Raw genomic sequence first — 13287 nt, forward strand, 5'->3', positions numbered from 1 at the left:
TTTGATTCGAGTTGCCACCTATTGAAAAAGATGAAACTACAGAAAATATGTTAAGAATATAATGAGTCAAAGAAGTTCAGAAAGGTTTTAATTTAAGTATGTTTAAAAACAAGGTTAAGAGCTATAAAACTTTATATGTGGCGCATATCAAAGAATTTCAGCAAACCTTCCAAAATGTACAGGAGGTTTGAGGTCCACTATTAAGGCTCATTTTGGAATAATATTACTCATTATTTTCAAATGTAAAATGTGGAAATTCAGTATATCGTTTGGTATTCCACAAATGCTAATAATAAATATTTTATTTCACCATTATTTAAACTTTTTTCCAGTACTACAAAATTTCCCATTAATTCGAACTGAAGTCTCATTATTTATTATTGGTTGAAAATTCTAAAAATTAGCCTATGGAAATCAGAGATCATTTGACACTTCAACTGTGGATTCATTTTGCTCAAAAGCCTCTCACTAACAAAACGCTGAAATGTCAAAGCAGAAAGCAGATACCACACTAAAATTGGATATGAAGCTCTAAACTTGACAAGTGCTATATTTTATGATTTTTTATTTGTTTTTGTTTTTGCAAACATGAAACTATATTAACAGTGTTATTCAAAAACAATCAAGCTGTGTTATGTTTTTTACTAGCACGCCCGAAAATGTTAACAATATTGCTAGTCAATAAAAGCCAAACGCATGCAGACGGATTTGCAATGGAAAAATATCGAAAGGGAAATATGAAAAAGAACACACTTAAAAGCAAACCATCAAATCCAATTTCATTTCGCATGGTTTATTTAACTAGCACAAAAACAACAACAACACAACGAAACATACTTCAAACAAGCTGCACATTGTGTGCAATAAACGCGCCGACATGCAAACGTACACCCATACGTATGCAAAATGTATGATTGTACGCTGATATCGAACTTTGTCATCACTCATACGTACTGTCGTACACCGCCACCGAAACTGAAGTACGGGCACTTGCCTGCGAATTGTAATATTCTGTGCATATTTTTTATTTTTGTAGAGCGACTAGTAGAGTTTTGCTGTTGTTTTTCTTTAAAAGCACTTTTATTACAATTTTATGGGCGTTTTATTTGTTGTTCGTTGCATATTTTCTGGCGCGCAGTTTAAGTTCGCCATCAGGGAAATTGCCCGCTGCCCGCTTTGTTTGCAACCTATACATGCAATTTTCGAAAATATAAACGGCAATTGAAAAGGAATCACTAAAATGTAGAACATAATTGCCTAAATTGTTTGAACATCTAGGAAATTGGAGTTTGTCGCTCACAAAAAGATTTTGTATATATTTTTTAATACAAAAGTTGAATAGTTTAATATTAATAAAAAATACAATTCGCTACAAATAAAACTTTATTTAATACAAATATTTTCTAAAGAAAATTACATAATATTTTGACATGCAATAAATTGTATGTATATATAATATATAAACTATTTCTCTTGATTAGTCAAACCAATTTAATTTCTTTTTAGAACAACTTTTTAAAACATTTTCGCACCAAATTTTTAAGCCAGTGGAAAATGTCAACCAGAATCAATTTCTAACCTTTTGGCATTCACATTCACTCAAATAGTTATCGATACAGTGGAAACACTGCTTTACCCTGAAGCCTATTACTCACATATTATATAGAACCCTGTAATTATTATTCGTACGCTAATTAAGATTCGTTAGATATTTCGAGCAAGCCATATAGGCTATATTTACGACCCATCTTTTGACTAACATGAGATTCGAATTTTAACTAAATTAAGTACTTAATAGGGTTCTAAGAAACATTTCGGCCTCACAGCACCGATCTTGTGTATTTTGGTCCACATAGCATAATTTTTGAAGTTAGGTTCAGTTAGAAGGATCTCACTTGGACAGCCTAGAACGCCGGTCCGTTGTGGTACCTAAAAACTCCTATAAAGCTGGATCATAAACCCTTAAAGATCTACAAAGTGCTTTGAGCCTATACAAAATTCGTTGAGAAGACTTAGTCTTCTGATGTTTCAGTTTCTTTCTTACAAAAGCCGGCCAGAGGAGAAGAAAGTGCCTGGATGTTTCCACCTCACCCTCCCCCTTACAACTTTGCAAATAGAATCGATACGATTTTGAACCGAACCGCATGAATGCCCATTGGACAGTGTCCAGTGAGAACTCCTAGCTAGCTAATCGGCTTTGCAGTTACCAGCAATTCCACTGTGAGCAGGCACCCCAACGAGCCGGATATTGAAGTAGCTAGATGCTATTTCTAGTGAAGACAGACCCTGCTTGACTTGCTTTAATTGCACGGTTCGCGCTCAGAGCTAGTATTGCCGCTCTGCTGTCGCAGTGATAGCAGCCACTTCCGCCAGAAAAACAGTGGTCCGGTAGCCTAAGGCTAAGATTGACGGAGAGCTCCTTGCAGAAACCCCCTCAACCTTCCTTCATATCTTCAACCCATTCGATAAAAAGGTCACTGCGTCTCTTCTCCAGCGACTTCTTCCCATCGACATCTGCTTTGTCGGAATATGAGCAGAGAAAAAGCCGCCTAGAGTGGCCGCTGTGACGCAGGGATCCAAATTTTCTGGAATACAGCTGAAGGTGTAGAGAATTACGGTGTGTCCTTGTTCGGACCCCTTCATAAACCCAGCTTTCCTGAGCCTTAGAGCATGAGACATATACCTAAATGTTTAAAATATGAACATGGAAAAGTTCCGAAAATAGTCACAAATGTTGTTTTCATATATGTTATTGCAAATTATATGACCAAAATGATATGTTCATATTTCATTGAGGTGTATAGTTATTCTTAACAAATCCAAACCGAAATAAAAAATATATACTTGTATATTTACATAAATTTTCGAATAAATCAATTTGCGGTATATCAATTTTCACTCCTTTCAAGTAGAGGAGTTTAGTTTTAAATTGCCTCGTTGACCGCTTTAAGCACAAGACTACTTGTCTATTGTCTCATAAATTATTAATTTATATTTATCAATTATAATGCCACTCCAATTATTCAATATAATTTTTATAGTACCATTGGTCTTCTATTTAAAAAACCTCGGTCCGGTGATTATCACTTCATTGTCCGAAGAAACATTGCATTGTACTGAAGAAACATATTTTATTAACTCGATAGTCTCTGTTGATGCGTTTTCCATTTGCAAAAGTTAGGTGATGTTAGTCTGATTGGCTAATGAGTCACACATAGACCAATTTTGGTCCTTAGCGATACCAGATGGAGTGACGTTACATAGCCTATGAGGAATAGTCATTCTTTAGGATGCCAGCACTTGACGCGAATTTCAACAAACTCTGCGGCGTCACTAACGATAACTCTTCTAGTGTATGATACCGTGGGCCATCAAATGCTTGAAGTGTTGCCTTGCCCAATGCGGGACAAATGCACAAATGATGATCCATTGTTTTTCTGGTGCCTTTCTCTTGACATTTCCTGTCGCCTTTTTGATCTGTGAGCCCCATTTTGCAGGCGAATGCCGACATCATACTACGACCAATGGGTATTTCAATCGTGTTCCTACAGTCTCTTTTATCGAGTGCCAGTAGGAACTTTGCGTACTTCCGATCTACCATTTTACATCCTGGTATATCGTTTCATCCAAATTTGATTTACCTCGCTATGCCTGAAGGTTCTGTATGCAAATTCCCCTGCAGGCAGCAGTCGCGAGTCACTGAACCCTTTCCATAGGCTTACGTTAGGTAGATTTCCGCAAAAATGTCCACCACCATACGTCACCGTCGAACAGAATTGGTCTTGCATACGAGAGGGAGAAAGGCCACGGGTTATACCGAGCATCTGCCTACATACATATACGGCATTGCTTGCCTTTCTTACTCTTTCTTCCACATTATGCGTTCACAGCATGTCCAAGCCAGCCTCAAAGTATTTGGTGCGGTACTTGAGAAAGAGTTGTGTGATCCGTATTTTCCGGATTCAACCCCAGACCTGCTTCCGATGCCCAATTCTGAATTAAAAGTGGTGACCATAATGCTGCTAATGGTGTGTAGACACCTTCCAGTCACGCAAAATTATTCCAAACACATCCAAAACATAAACAAAAATCATCACAAAGTTCGTGTGACAAAAACAGTGCTAACCAGTTTAAATATATGACAAGAAACAATAACACTTAAGCAAATAAATATCAAAACATGCATTTCAGACCTAAATAGCCCAATACTTATTAATTATTTAAATATCCAAAAACAGTCGTAGTCCATAATCTCCTCTAAATAGTGAACACTATAATTTTTCCCCACCCAAGTAATTGTAACCTCAAAATGTAATTCAGATATCTTTACAAAAATACTTGCACATCGGATGATGTCGGTCAGTGTACCACCAGAGATGCGAATTTTAAATTTTCACTCTGAGAACAAAATTGGTTACTATTTTTTCAGATTTGTATAATAAATAGCAAGTTAATACTATTTATTCTTAATAAATGCGAGAACACTGCATAATATTTAGAGGCAAATGCGTGAGATATTAAAACTAGTAAAGCCACAAAATAGTGCTCTTATAAGTGAAACTATCTACTATTTAATTCCACTAAAATTGAGTTTTTCATTGCTTGCAGTAATCATTATAATTTCGAAATAACACTTAACCTTTCTATAACAAATACCACTACCGTTATTATTTTAATGATTATTCGTAGTTTTGTTAACATTTTCTTTGCAGGTCAATTCAAATTTTCACCCAAAAACCCAAAAACATAAATTCTTTTTCCAAGCCACATTAAGTTCGACATAAATCTCGCGCTCGCTGAATGCGCAGTACAAATGTGACAATGAGCAAAACAGGCAACAACAACAACAAAACAATCGAAACAATCGCAATAAATGTCAGGCAGAATAAATAATCCGAAATGCATTGGATGTAATGTGATGAATCTGTGATTGTGTTGCGAAGCGAATCAAAGCGAAAAAAAGCAACAACAACAAACAAACTGCGAACATATTGCGCAGAAAAACTTTCAAATAATGGAATATAAGCGAAATAACGAAACAAAAAAATTGTCGAAAAACAATAAAAATTAGTTTCAACTGCAGCAACAACAATAACATAACCACCTGCCCTTACCTGCCGTTCATAAGCGACCCGCTTCACTACATATATACTATAAGATAGTGTGTGTGTGTGTGCGTGCCAGCGACGAGCGACAACTGTAGCACAGCCACCGCACTGCAACAGCCGCAATGGCCGCAGCAATGAAAAGCGGTTAACCACATGCAAAAATTTGCTCGACTATAAAATATGCGGCTTGCTAGCGCCCACACACACACACACGCTTGTAAAAATACAAATACACGTATAATTGTAAATATGCCGCAGATGAATGTGCATATGTGTGTGTGTGATGGTTGTATACCAATTTGCTCGCGGGTGATTACAACGGCGCACATATATGTTATAACGGTAAAAACAGTTGAAATAATAATATGTAACAACAGTATAACCACAATAAAACAACAAAATACCAACAACAGCGGCGAGTGGCAACAAATGTAATAATGCAGCACCGTTACGCGTGCAAAACGACAACAAATCGAAGAACAATAAAATAAGAGTGGGAAAATAAAAATGGCAGAAACAACGGTAAATAAACAAAATGCAATTTGAACGCTGTAGTTGGGCGTGTGTGTATAGGTGTGGTGCAGAAAAATTACACTAAGCAAATATACAAAAGCGTGCACCACTACATACATACATATACGAACATATCCGCGATCCCACACACATACACAAATCTGCATAAATGCGCGAGTGCAAATATATCACATCTGCGAAAAATATATTTTATTTTATTTACGCATATTTACCCAAGCGAATTGCAAGCGAAGGTGAGCGGCCCACACTAACACACTCACATTGACAATCGTAGGGACAGCAAGAGTTCAGCGTGATGTATGACTAACATTTATCGTATTTTTAATTTGATACGCATTTGTATACCTACATATATGCATGTGTGTATGTATCACATATAGAGGTGTGCACTTGTCGAGTGCTTATGCATTTTTGCCATACGTGCGTGTATACGTAGCATGAATTACTTGCGCTTAAACACACTTATAGAGGTACAACTACAACTGCTGCCATAAAAATAATTCAAATTGCAGATGCGTAGATACAAGGTCGCCTGGTTAGATCAGCGGGTTTTTGAAACTATTGTACAAGTAATTGAAAATACTACACTGCCTGTAAGGTTTTTAATTCTTTGGATACAACGATCTTTTTGATAACTGGCTGAACCCGTCAGCTTCCCGAATGTACCATACTTGTAATTGAATTCAGTATTTTCCAAATAATTTTGTCGAACAAGGTCTTCTCACTACTCATTCATACCTTAGAGTCTAAAATACATATTATATAGTCAATAAAAGTTAGCTTATTTATCCCATTACTCCTGAGAAGAAAGTGCAAACCGAAACCTGTTTATTTTGGAAAGATTCGAGATTATTTCTAATAATTAAGCCCACCACCTAATTTTGTTATGGTTTTCAAGTCAATAAATTTGAAAAAAAAAATATTTTTATCATAACTCAATAATTTAGATATTCAAAAATATCGCCTTAAAGGATATTTCAAAATTCAAATAATTTTCATAGGATAACCGTTTTAAACAAGATTTTTTTTTGAAAATACCTTTTTTGATATCTTAAGTTCTACTCAGTCAATTTCTTAAAAATGTGGCGCGAATATACCTTAAATATTTTTAAATCGTAGGATTTTCTAATTTCTAATGTTATTGAAAATTCCATAACTTTGAAGGAAAGTGGAAAAATGGACCTTAATTTTTGAGTAGCCGCTATTACAAGTATAGGAAAAAAATCTGTTTGATTAGTTCTTATCATCATAACAGTTGTATTAATCCAGAAACCATAAGTGACTTACTACGGAGAAACTTTTGCAAATTGTGCAAATTTGTTATCAAAATAATGGTTCGGTTCTTTGTTTAGCGATGAACCTAAATTTTCGTTGAATGGGTACGTTAGTAAACCCCATGAAACGCCGTTACATCCACTAAAAGTCACTGTTTGGTGGGCTCCATGAGCGAAGGGAATCATTGGTACATATTTGTTCAAAAATGAAGCAGGCCATGTAACAATATTACATTTAATTGGGGAACTTTACTAAGCCATTACTTATGACTTTTTTGTGCCTGAATAAGAGGATGTTGAAGTGGACGATCTTAGGTTCAAATGATTTCTTGGAAAAACTTTTGGTAAGCGTATTATCGTTATAGGCCTGTGGTATGGCCTTCGGGAACATGCGAGTTAATATCGCTGAACTATTCTTTGTGTGGTTATTTGAAGTCACTAGTCGTCGCAGACAAGCCCGAAACGATTGACGCCTTGTTAGAGCATATTCAACGCGTTATTGCTGATATGCGGCTCCAATTTCTGCAAAATATGATGCATGGCTGAAATTTATTCGCGGCGGTCTCTTGCCTGAAATCCACATAACTAAAACAAAACATATTTAAGATTTTTTGAATAACGCCGTTTTATGGCCACCGCAATGATCTGTATTAATTCAATGACGACGTTTTCATAGAGCTATTGAATACAAGAGTTGCTAAGATTAAAAATCTTAGTTCGGAAATAATAATATTACTAAATGAAGAAGAGTCTTAACTCTAGTAATTCAATATGAAGCTGGTTCTTCTACCGAAATTTTAAATATCTAATCTTGGTAATTGTATTATAATCGATCGTGGTTCTTATTTTAGATAGAAAAACTTTTGGGGTGAAAATTGAGCATCTAATGTGTCCTAATAGTCGATTAGTCTAAAGTTTTAATGATATGGTATTAAATAATCCACTCTAAAATATGAATCAAACGGATTCTTCATACTATATTTTACACCTGGAAGTGAACAAAAAAAAGTATATTATTAATCTAACCTACTTTCCAACTTTCAGTACGCCTTTTGTCAGTTTCTTCAAGTCTAACTTATTTATCATTTATCCTGAGTTTACTTCATGTACATGTACACCAGACAATAACTTGTAGTGTATAAACATACTTTATTTTATTACGGTGGTACAACGTCACCTACTACATCTTTCTTTCATTACCCCAAAGTTTGACAAATCGAAAATATATAGATAGTTTGAGCAATTATTCTACTTTGTCAATATATTGCTCAAAATCCCAGAATCATATAAGAAAATATATATGTGAGCCAGATGGAACCTACCCAACCCCATCCAAGATAGTCCTCCCTTAACAAAACCCTAATTAAAAATGAGTTATAAAGATCATTAAGAAAACCAGTATAATTCGGTATTCAGTAATTATTTTATCTACATTTAAAATAGAGTTATAATTACAAACTGCTACATATATTTTCTTACTTTATATTGACAAAGAATTCTTGACAAAATCACAATAGTACAAGAGCTTTTCCAGATTATATTCAATACTTAGTATGCCGAGCGTGTTCTAACAGAGGTCAAAACGTCAAAAAAAGAAAGAACAGAATCTGAAACTTTTAGTATGTACTGTATTAACGTTGATTATTAGTGGCCATCCTCAAAACAAATAATTTCTTTATTATTAAAATTTTCACTGGCTCACCAAGTCGCTCCCGTGCACAGAAGAATATGCAGAGCATTACATATCTGCGGTTGTATGGCATAATTGAAATTCTTCCTATCGCACAATATTTGCTTTAAATTAAAATCTGCAAATGCAATCACGTGTGATTTCGCTGAGGCAATACGTAAGTAAATAAACAAGAATACTTAAAATATTAAAAATATATTATGAAGATGTCGCTGAATTGCCTTAAAAATATTTAAGTAAACTGTGATATTCTTGACGATACTCCTGACAGCGTTTCGTATGGGGATCGTTAGAAAGTTTGATAACAAGCTGCTTGCTTTTATTATTCTGATATGTTTTTTATTGTTGTTTAGTTAGATAATCTTATCTTTGAAAATTTTAAAGCTTTGCCCTTTTTTATATGCTACAAACATTTTAATAATTTATTAGTCGTTTTTTTTTTCTTATTTTCAGATAGAAAAATTCAAATCTCGCTTACAACTACTTGAAAAAGTATTACGTTTCATAGATTTATTATTATTATTATTATTAATTGAATGATATACAATACAAAAATGTCTGTTACGACTTTTTTGTAATCCTAACCGTTCAAAATATATATGGGGTTGAAGTTTGAATATTTTAAGGCAATTTTTTTTTTTCTTTTGAACTCAATGATAAAAAATCATTATAAATCGCAAAGCTCATAATTTTGCTAAACGCTTAACTTAGTCGAAAAATTATACGAGACCATTTTATGCTAAAAAACAAAAGGTTCAGTACTGCCACTACCTCCTATATACCTAATAATAATAATGATTTTTGAACTCCCGATTTACTGGAGACTCTATATATTAGTCAAATTGTGTATTATTATAATGATTTTTATTATACTGGCACAACGATGTATAAATTACTCTTAGTTCTATAAAATAGGTTCAGACCTTTGTCCAGCCCCAATAAAGCTAATCTTATAATGTTCGTCCCTCTTTTCAATTCAGTTGCCGAATATATTGGTGAAAATATAAATTATTATAATGGCATTAAGTGAACATGTCAACATGTTGTTAGACCTCTCTTACTTGTTTCCAATAAAACTACGCAGACACCTGGAAATATTTCCTAAACTTTGATTTCAGCAATTTGGGAGGATATAGTAACTATTAGGCTGTATTTAACACTTACTTACTTGTTTTTCATTTAAGCAGCAAAACAATTCTGAAATATTAATTATATTTTTCAAGCATATATACATATATCCGAATTAAAGTAACAGAGAAATACACGTTTCTTTGAGTAAAAGGAATTGCACGATATTTTGTACAGGGCTGTTATGTAGTTGTTAGGCAATTCCAATTGTTTATAAATAGGAGAGGCGACAGTTCAACTTTTTGGGGTCTACATGTGGTTCATGTTAATTTCTTCCTTTATGTGATCGAATAGCTTATCATTTAAATAAAGTACTTAATAAATTTTTTTTGGACTATATAGAAATAGTTGTTAGATGTGTTGGATTTGAATAAACAACCAGAAGTTGTTATTGACTCATGACCATATTTGTAAAAAGTCTCGTACTTCAGCCAGTTGCACTACTCTCGTTAATATTTGGTCTGTAAATGTCAAATCAAGGCCTCTAAGACCACTTTCAATTTGAACCAAAGTTTTTGAAAAACAATTCTCTCGGTAAAGTCAGCTTACATTGTGTTACTGCTTCAACATGATAATTATTTATGCCTGCGGCTTAAAATAACCTCTGTAAAATTCTATATCTTGCCTCTTCCACCAACAGAAATTTCTCACTAAGGAATTAATTTCACCGTAAATCTATGTACACAAAGTTTTACTTGTATGTGCCTGTCCGTGAACCCGCCGGCTCAGCTCACACATGCAACAGCTGCAGCTGCAACGCATAAATGCCGAGTGCATAAGCATTGCTTCACTGCCTCGAGAATTTGGAATCGCAACGCAAATTTGACATCAAAGGAGCGCGTGCTTAAGCGCAACTATATTATTCATTACTTACACATATATGTATGTATGTATATGTAAGTATGTATGTGTGCGTGCTTGAATATGTGACACGCTGTGCTTTTCAGTTTCAGCTGCCATTTTTAAATGCTGCATTAAACAAATCTTATGTAATTTTTGTGATCTCACAAATTACGCTTTTCCAGCTGCTTTATGTAAATGTTTATAATAATTGCTGGCAGAGCTTTCACTGCGTTTGGTGCACAGTTATGGCGTGGCAAGCGCGTAAAATGCGCAATCTGCTACCATTGTTGACTCGTTAGTTCCAGAGTTCCGGAATTAAATGCATCTACTAAATTATGCATACTGCTATCTTCATATGTTAGATAATTTTATGTTGTTTTTTATTTTAAGTTATTTCCACCATGTCGTTTTCACTTAAAAAATAGTTGCATGAATCTTAAATAATTTGCTCTTTGAGAAAGTTAAGCTTTACCGAATTCACAAATTCTTAAATTTTGCAACGCCTGTTCTCTATATTCCTTATTATTATTATAAGTCTTATATTTGAAGCAATAAGTAAAACATATACGTTATTACCGTTATGATATGAGTTCAGCAAAAAAATTTGTAATTACAAAAATTAGTAATTGGAAAATATTGTAGATAAATCATATAATGTGTCCAGATTATCTTTGATTAAAGATATTTGGTATGTCTCCGATTCTTTGTGTCATTAAGCGTCTATGTTTCTATGACTCTCTTCCTTTAAACACTTATTCTGGTATCATCGTAATCTCGAATCTTAATTATTTCGCTAATTAGCTCCAGCACTGCGTTAGAATTGATCGAATTCCGATCTATTGTTTCATAGCATTGGGATTAGAAACTATTTCGTTTAATTTGTTTGCATGAATTTTAAGCAAAGGTTACACTGCAACTTTATTTTACTTTTGGCATCAGTGAAGGTATATAAGACAAATCAGAAAGTTATAATTTTACGAGATTGTCATGAAATAAAATCCATTGATTTACTAAATTGAGAGTCTTTCCTTTACGTAGACTTCTGCAACAGAAAGTAATCACTCTTATTGTAAATTTCGTGTGAACGCCATTTCCAATGGAAAAATTCACTAATTTGTGTTTTTCTTATCGTGAACTTCGCATGGTTAAAATCACCCATATTCGGGAAACTTTCCCTGATCGAAGATGTAATTTTTTTTTAAGTGTTTTCCAGTTTTTGCGCGGTGCAAGTTGAGAGAGTATAAACTTTTCGGTTACAGCCAAATTAAGACCTTCCTTACTTCTTTTATCACTTATTTATACATATTTCAAGAGTTCATAAAATAACTTAAAAAAACAAATTATAAATGTATGAATCATATGCGTCCTTGAAGTATAAGACATCCTATGATATGATATATAAGACCTCCATATGAGTCAACAAAACTGGAAAAAATTTTAAAAAATTACCGCTATTCAAAAAGAAAGGTCCACTTTTTCAATCAACTCTTAACGTTCTCGAACTTTATGACCAGTTTGAATATTGAAAAATTATTTTAAGGAGGTATATTTTAATATCTAAACTATCGAAGCATAATAATAAAATTTTGATTTTTTAATATTTCTAGACAAAAACACTACCTTAAATATATATTTTCACTCAAATGAATCCAGTCTTAATAGTCTATATAATTATGTCTTAAAACTGAAGCAAGTAGTTAGATCATTGCATTCATGTATAAAATCTCAAAAAGAAATGCAAACATGTTGCCCATCTGTACATCAGTTTATATTAATTGGTGAGCTATAAAAAGCGATTCAAGGTGCTCTATTTCATCAATTTGTTGAATGAATGTTCGCTTTACCGATTTCAAAACTTTTACGTTGGCAACATTGCAGATTAACGCATACCAATGGTCTTTAAAACAGTGCTGGATGGTCGAAAATACATCAGATCATATCGTCATACCGGATGTAAAATGAACAAATTTTATAGTTAATTATTTTGTAATCGTAAATGTGCAGATTTGAAGTATAACTTCGAAGAAGTCACATAAAAGACTATATTACCTATGTTCATTCGATATTTAATAGAAGCCTCTAATTACAAAAAACCACTTTTACATACTTCATTGCACTACTTGAATGTAGTAAGAAACTTTTGGATAAGGCTAAGGCTTTATTACAAACAAACATATAAGACAACAAGTGTCGTCAAATCACTCTGATCAACAGTCTACATCCATTATGCGATACTGCAATATTTCGTTGCGTTACAGTAAGGCCCCTAAATACCTTGATTGAGACGGGCCCAGAATTTTAACGGCAGATCATTCCTTAAAATATCAACATCAATGATTTTCTACTAAAAATTTGTTAATATTCTCCAATCGTGGTATATCCATTGTATTAAAAAACAAGATTTTATTATTTACTCAATACACATAATTTTTAGAAAAGGCTGATTAAATTATATCTATACAATTAGTTATAAAAAGTCTCATTCCACATGATATCAATTATGGAATAATCTTCTAGGGTCTACTGGATTTAAGCTTGTAAAACAGTAGTTTTGTCTTACGAAGTTTCTTACCCGTATTGTATATATTTTGTATGATTTTTCCACGCTGATTCCAGATCTGTACTCAGTTTTTCTTCAGCAGCCCTAGTTTTCGAAATATGAGCATATTACATTTTTAGCTAAAAATAATACAATTTTAGAATTAAAAAA

The sequence above is a fragment of the Bactrocera oleae genome, chromosome 4 (genome assembly GCF_042242935.1).
Source record: "Bactrocera oleae isolate idBacOlea1 chromosome 4, idBacOlea1, whole genome shotgun sequence".
In the NCBI taxonomy this organism is placed as follows: Eukaryota; Metazoa; Arthropoda; class Insecta; order Diptera; family Tephritidae; genus Bactrocera; species Bactrocera oleae.